The 7,500-nt window shown below is 31.6% G+C and overlaps 4 non-coding genes across 4 annotated transcripts in view; 2 read left to right on the forward strand and 2 right to left on the reverse strand.

The window, feature by feature from the left end:
* Positions 1-2,709: 2,709 nt before the first annotated feature.
* TRNAC-GCA (transfer RNA cysteine (anticodon GCA)) lies at positions 2,710-2,781 on the forward strand. Its single transcript has one exon. It is a non-coding gene; the product is annotated as a tRNA-Cys (tRNA).
* A 3,074-nt stretch (positions 2,782-5,855) lies between these two features.
* On the reverse strand, positions 5,856-5,929 carry TRNAD-GUC (transfer RNA aspartic acid (anticodon GUC)). Its single transcript has one exon. It is a non-coding gene; the product is annotated as a tRNA-Asp (tRNA).
* Positions 5,930-6,247: 318 nt separating this feature from the next.
* Positions 6,248-6,331, reverse strand: TRNAY-GUA (transfer RNA tyrosine (anticodon GUA)). Its single transcript has one exon. It is a non-coding gene; the product is annotated as a tRNA-Tyr (tRNA).
* Positions 6,332-7,431: 1,100 nt separating this feature from the next.
* Positions 7,432-7,500, forward strand: part of TRNAT-GGU (transfer RNA threonine (anticodon GGU)) — a 72-nt gene continuing 3 nt past the window's right edge. The window contains exon 1 of the tRNA in view: positions 7,432-7,500. This exon is cut by the window's right edge and continues 3 nt beyond it. This is a non-coding gene — a tRNA (tRNA-Thr).

The following is a 7,500-nucleotide window of genomic DNA, read 5'->3' on the forward strand; positions in this document are numbered from 1 at the left end:
CCAATAGAAAAATATTGGAAGGGAAAAATACTTCGAAGATGAACTTGTTCCCATTCAATAGTCAAGAATTCTTGACGGTATCGAGCTGGAACAATCTGTTCTTCCTGAATACCTGGATTCAGTGCCAAAGAATTTCCTGTCGCTACCATATAGTATTCATCTCGACTTGGTGATAAATAAAGCATCCGCACTTTTTTTAATCTCTCTGAAATTTCATAAAATGGAGTTTCGAGAGATCCCCAATCACCAATCCTTGCATGAATTGCTAATGATCCAATAAGTCCAACATTAATTCCTTCAGACGTGTCAATTGGGCAAATGCGTCCATAATGACTAGGATGGATATCTCGTATCCGAAAACTAGCAGTTCGCCCTGTCAATCCTCCTGGGCCCAAATAACTCAATTTTCGCCCATGAACTATTTGTGTCAATGGATTAGTTCGATCTAAAACTTGAGATAATGGGTGTAATCCGAAAAAAGATTCAAATGTGGTTGTTAATGGAGTTGAAGTTACCAAATTCTGAGGAGTCGGTATTAATTTATGCCTAATTGCTCCACATATAGTTCCTCTAACCATATTTTCTAAACGAACTAGAGCCAATCCGAATTGATCTTGTAAGAGATCCGCAACAGAACGAATCCGTTTATTTTTCAAATGATTCATATCGTCAAGTGTACCCATTCCAAATTTAAGTCCAATCAAATGATCTGCAGCTGCCAATATATCTCGCTGTAACAAAAATGTATTGTTCTCAGGTATATCAAGATTAAGTCTCTGGTTCAGATTTCGTCGACCAATCCTTCCTAATTCACATCTTTGTTGAAAGAATTTCTTTTGTAATTCCTTACATAAGGATTCAGAAAATACCGGATCTCCGCCTACACAAGAAAATTGTTGATAAAACTCCAAAATGGCATTTTCTTTTGATCTAATTTTTTTTTTCTCCTTATCATTCAGGAAAGACAAAAAAATTTCAGGGTAGCAAACATTCTCGAGAATTTCTCTTAGATTCGAACCCATAGCTGATGATAGAACTAGAATAGATATTTTCTGTTTCCTACTCACACGAGCCCATATCCTTGCTTTTCGATCAATCTCTAATTCTAATCTTCCTCCCCAATCAGATATTATGGTGCCGGTATAGACCGAAATTCCGTTATGGTCCAATTCTGACCGGTAATAGATACCGGGGCTTTGCAATATTTGACTGATGACAATTCTGTATAGTCCATTTACTATAGAAGTTCCCAGGGAATTCATTAGAGGAATGTTTCCAATCAAAATTGTTTGTTCTTGCATATCCCTACGGGTTTTCCAAATTAATCCTGCGGATACGTATAATTCAGAAGAATATGTGAGTGATTCATATACAGCATCTCTTTCTTTTATCAATGGTTCTACCAATTTATATGTTTCCACAAATAATTGAAATTCAATTTCTTGATCTGTATCTTCAATTTTTGGAAACTTAGAAAGTTCTTCTGTTAAGCCATGATCAATGAACCTACAAAACCCTTCAAATTGTATCTGATTAAACGCAGGTATTGTAGACATTCTCTCATTTCCACCCCCAAGCATTTTATTTATTTCCCATTTATAAAAAAAATCCCATTATTTGCTTAAAATGGATCGATCTAGCAATGATGGAATTTATATTATGTTTACTGAATCACATGAAATTTTACCTAACTTCATAGGTGTAATAGATGTAATGCATGAAATACATATGAACGTAGGAATAAAGAGACTTTGATACTCAAATTAAATTGGAATTTGCAACAACTACAAATGAATTGGTAAATTCTATTTAGAATTATGGAGTTTTGTATAAAATATCTATATCAAAACAAAAGTGAGTCAATTTCTACCATTATTATGATATTCCAATCGGATTGGGTACTATAAATAGATTCGGGATTTGATCTGAAGAAACAATATAGAATTTTTTTTATTTAACAACATGGAACTTTTTCGTAGATTTCACTGTTAAAAAAAATTCGCATAGAAGAGAGATATTTTACCTATACCTATATTTTTTTTAGTAGAATTCGTAGAATGCGATTGAAGTATGTATAAGGACTTGTATTTATTAATAAACATGTGCAGATATATATATATAGTTAGTTATATATATCGCCTCCTTTATTACAGTTCTATGGGGAACATCACATGTCGTACTCTATCAAAAATTTATATTTTCTATTTAATGATAATGAAAAAAAAATTCTAAAAACAGAATTCCGAACATTTCCTATAAACATCTTATATATATATAAGATATTAGATTTAGATAATAGTAATCGTTTATGTTCTGGGGTTTACATATACTCATAATCGCTATTAAAATTGTCATTAATAAGGATTTTTTTATGGTTATGGAAACGAATCAATACGGATGGATTAGTAATGATTAGTTATCTATCAATTTTTATTTATTTAGGTAAGGTATCCATTTTTGGATTGTTTTCTTATATCATTAGGGAAACCGAATTTGCAATTTCAATCCAAGAATCATTTATGAATTCACAGTCAATAGTTAAAGTTAACGGTTCCCATTTGTCCTGATTTTTTGCTTTTGTGAATGAAAATCCACATTTTTTTTTCAATAGAAAAAGCAAAGTTTTGCGGTTTTTCGTTTTAGATATTGTGTGTTGTAAGATACTATCTATCTAAGAGATAGAGCCAATCCAATATTTTGTATCGTTTTGGCGGCATGGCCGAGCGGTAAGGCGGGGGACTGCAAATCCCTTTTTCCCCAGTTCAAATCCGGGTGTCGCCTCAGCAACAAACAAAAGAATCAAAATACCCTCTTCTGTTTTGCTGATATAACTTTATCATTTTTTTTAGAAGAAAAGCATCTTTAGATTTGCTTGATTCTAAGCATCGTTGGGGTTCTCTAAAATGTTATAAATCCTTGCGTATAGGTTTCGTTTCCAGAATTTAGTAGAGTAATGAAAAATAATCGTTAAATCTTGAGATGATAGCCCTTCGACTACTAATGTAGTGTCTACTCATTGGGTCTTGAATTAGGGAATATAATTTCATTTTTCCTTACGGAAAGGAGGAAGATACTTGATATACGGACTCATGAAAGTATCTGAGTACTCGAGCATTCAATCAATATTATATTGAATGAATAATTGGCTTTTTTTTTTATTTTAATCTTAAAAAAAGAACTTATTTCTTTTCGATAAGCTCTAACCACGCATGTAATAGGCCATCCCATCTTCCGATTGTCTCTATGAAACAATCGGGGGGACAGTAAAGATTAGATCAAATGAGAAAGGAATAATAGTAGGGTTATGTGATAGATACTATCTTGATTCTCTATTTTGAGACTTTTTACTTAATGTAATGAAATGCAGGACAACAAAAGAAAGACTAGGTCTTATTATTCCTACATGTTACTAACATTCTTTTGATACTTCCAAGAGTTTTTCTGCCTCTTTTATTTATTTGTACTGAATTTTTTCGATTATACTAGAAATCATATAATAACTTGGGATAATTCGATTTTTTGTATTGTTTCATCAATGGTGTTGTGCCCGAATCTCTTTTTGACTATGCGCTAGTGATTCCACTATTATTAGTGAATAATAATTATTAGTGAGCAATAATGGAATAATTCTTTTATATTCATAGAGATAGGGGACATAATTCACATGGATATGGTAAGTCTCGCTTGGGCTGCTTTAATGGTAGTCTTTACATTTTCTCTTTCCCTCGTAGTATGGGGAAGAAGTGGACTCTAGAAGTACTACTAATTGAAAAATAAAACTGTATTGTTTTTGGTTTATTTTATAGATCGTTCTGCAAAACTTTTTTTCTTTTATTTTGAAAAGTAAAAAAAAAAAGAGTTCGGATTATAAGTTTTTAAGTGGATCCATACTTTCAACACGAAAGAACATAGACATAGTGGTTGTCCAATGAGATACTACGCATAATAATATACTACCTCATAATAAGATAGTACCTCGGGGTAGCCACCCACATATTACGTGCTTACCACTTCTTTTATTTATTATTATTAGTATTTTAGTTATTTTCAAAATAGGATTTTTTCTTGTTTTAGGGAACTCATTTCATATCATGCTTCAAACGTTAAATAAAAATGGGGTTTGCTAATTCTTTTCGAAATCCGAAGATAAAAAGTTCCCATGGAACCGAACTCCTGGATCATCTGTCAACTGCTCAATCAATTACTTCTTTCGAATGCTAAAAAAAAATTAGTGGCCTTTCGATTATTTGATTTCAGATTCATTCTAATCAACATGAATTATGAAGCAAAGAAATAGAATTGGGCCACTATGTATATTAGATTAATATTACATATATGTAATTGATATGATATCTATATATAAATAGAAAGATATATATTGTATATTCATCTATATTCAAATTGATCGATATTCAACCTCTATTTTTATAGAGTACAATTTTATATTTATACACTTCAATAACAATAATAGATAGTATGGTAGAAGGATTCATATATTTCTTTCTACCATACTATCGGATCTTATCGAATACTTCTCTCGTAGAATACTGATAATTCTAGTCCGCCAATTTCATTTAAGACGCGAAATTTTAATGCTTTTCATTTTTCTTATCTTCAATCATTGATAAGAACTAAAACGTCAAGGTTAATTCAAATTAATCACTTTGACTGATTGTTTTTACGTATATTATAAGTAAAAAGGCGGTCGGAACTAGAATGAACAGTGCAGTAGCAATAAATGCGAGAATATTTACTTCCATAATATCATCGTTTCATTTTTTATTCGCAATAACTCGGGATTTAATCCCATAGAGATGATAAATGTTTCGCTTGTAAATTCAAGGGGATGCGTTGCATCTCGATGATATCGAATCGTATTAAAATATCATGAATAACAATATCGGAGCTATCAAATCGATTCATCGTCGAGAATTGAATAGTATAACATAGGAAGATCTTTTATCCATACCGAATTTAAACAAAATGGGATTCCTGATGCAATCAAGAATTTCGTTACTTTTTTTTATTTATAATTTTTTGCATTCTTTCTTTTCTATAATCTACTGCCCTCTTATTCAATGCAATCATCTGATGAAGTCTCATCAGACTACCTTTACCCTTACATTGTTTATAAACAAACTCAAGCAAAGAATAGCAGCGAAATTCAAAAAAGGAAAAGGAGGTAGGTTCGAACTAAACTCCTTCCTTTTTTTGTACTTATAAAATCTTCTTAAAAAAAAGAAATAAAAACGAAACTTAAACTTTCAAAAATTCTTAATTACCTCACTAAGAGAGATAGATGGGATCCTTGTTTGTATTAATATCCTCTTTCCTTGAATTAGTAGTGGGACGTATATATCAAAAGTTAAGTGTTAAATTTTAATAAGATAGATTATTTCAAATTCAAATTAGTAATTGAATTTACTAATTGAGGTTACAAAAAATCGGAGCCAGAACGGATATATTTTGCTTTCAGACGAAAAATTAGATCAAAGTTTACTATGTAAACTTTATTTTGTATCGTCCAAATTCCCTTTATGTATGTGCTTTCCGGAAACGTATAGTACTCTATTTCATTAGAAAAATCGGGCGTAATCAACTAGACCCAGTACGCCTTCGAATCCTGAATATGATGCTACCAATAATTGTGGTAATTCACATATGGCACATATGTCTTTCTCCCATCAATTAGTACTCGTTGAAGAAATCAAAATTCCCATATTTTTTTGTTGAAAAATGTGGAAAAAAAATAAGAGAGATCCCGTTTGGAATAAAATTCAGTTATGTTATTTGTTCTCTCTTTCACAGGAAAGAGATTAATTGATGTATTTTTTTTTTATTGGATTTGGATCCATCGGGACTGACGGGACTCGAACCCGCAGCTTCCGCCTTGACAGGGCGGTGCTCTGACCAATTGAACTACAATCCCAGGGAAATAAAGTGTACAACATATGTTGTTGATTTAATTTCCTTCAAACCTTTCTATGTAGATTTTTGATTCGAATTGTCATATTCTACCAGACAGAGACGCGAGTAATAAAGTAATAGATTGATATGCGCGGAGACATGGACTTTAGTGTGAGAAGCATGGATTAATATTTATTTTTTCGTTATTGTAAAATTGATTGATTATCAATCTGTCAATGAATAAAAAAAGAGTTTTTTTTTTTATTCTTTCATATCAAGTCAAGTATTTCTGTAGAAGGACAAATAGGTTATATCATTTTATGGTGGATACGCGATATATTGGGCCGAGCTGGATTTGAACCAGCGTAGACATATTGCCAACGAATTTACAGTCCGTCCCCATTAACCGCTCGGGCATCGACCCGGGAAGAATCAATTCCAAGCTTGTTGATAATCCATGATCAACTTCCTTTCGTAGTACCCTACCCCCAGGGGAAGTCGAATCCCCGCTGCCTCCTTGAAAGAGAGATGTCCTGGACCACTAGACGATGGGGGCATACTTGCCCGACTGCCATCATACTATGATCATAGTATGAATAGTTTTTTGAAATTGTCAATATAAAATAAATATAATGGACTAATATGATGCAATTCGACGTATTTTTCTTTCTTTCATTATTCCATCGAAATTTTTTTATTTGTGATTTCTATTTATGAATCGTTCATTCTAATCACCATTCCCCATATAATTCTATATAGAAATTATTTTATTTTAAATTGCATTTTTTTTTATTTATTTCATTTAAATAATATACATAAATTTGCAAATTGGAATATATAGTTATATTACTTATATTATAGAATATCAAATGAAAATAGTGATTAGTAGTGATTAGAGGAAACCTCTAAAATAAACAAAAATAATAAATATTAGAAAAAAAAATATTCTTTTTTTATTTTATTCTTTTTTTATTTAAATAATACGAAGGCTAGTACCCTTCGGGAATTGGTCTGCCATATGCTATAAACAGGATTAAACTCCATTTCTCATACTTTCACTCATTGATTCACTCATTGTTAAGATTAGGTTAGGTATATTTCGATCTCACACTAAGCCAAGAAATTAAAAAACGATAAATTTTGAAATCTGGGGATAGGGATCAACAAGTTATTGAAAATTTTTTTCTCGCCAAATAGAATTGCTTTATCAATGATTCGGTGAATGTATCTATGTTCAATTCGTGTGTGTACATGTATGAATCAAATTCATTTCGTTAGGATGGGGCTCATCAATTTAATTAGGGATCGGTCGTATGATGAAACAATTCATTGCATTGATCAAATCCAATATCAAAAAACTATTTTACCTATACTCATTAGATAAATCCAATTTTTCGTTACTCAATGAGCGACTATGTAGATAAGATATATTTATGTACATATCTTATTATTTATAATTTATAATAATTATATACACTCAAACTCATCGTGGCTAGTGTCTGACTCAGAAATTGAATCAAATAGGCCTTTTTAACTCAGTGGTAGAGTAACGCCATGGTAAGGCGTAAGTCATCGGTTCAAATCCGATAAGGG

The sequence above is a fragment of the Cucumis melo genome, unplaced genomic scaffold (assembly GCF_025177605.1).
Source record: "Cucumis melo cultivar AY unplaced genomic scaffold, USDA_Cmelo_AY_1.0 utg000711l, whole genome shotgun sequence".
In the NCBI taxonomy this organism is placed as follows: Eukaryota; Viridiplantae; Streptophyta; class Magnoliopsida; order Cucurbitales; family Cucurbitaceae; genus Cucumis; species Cucumis melo.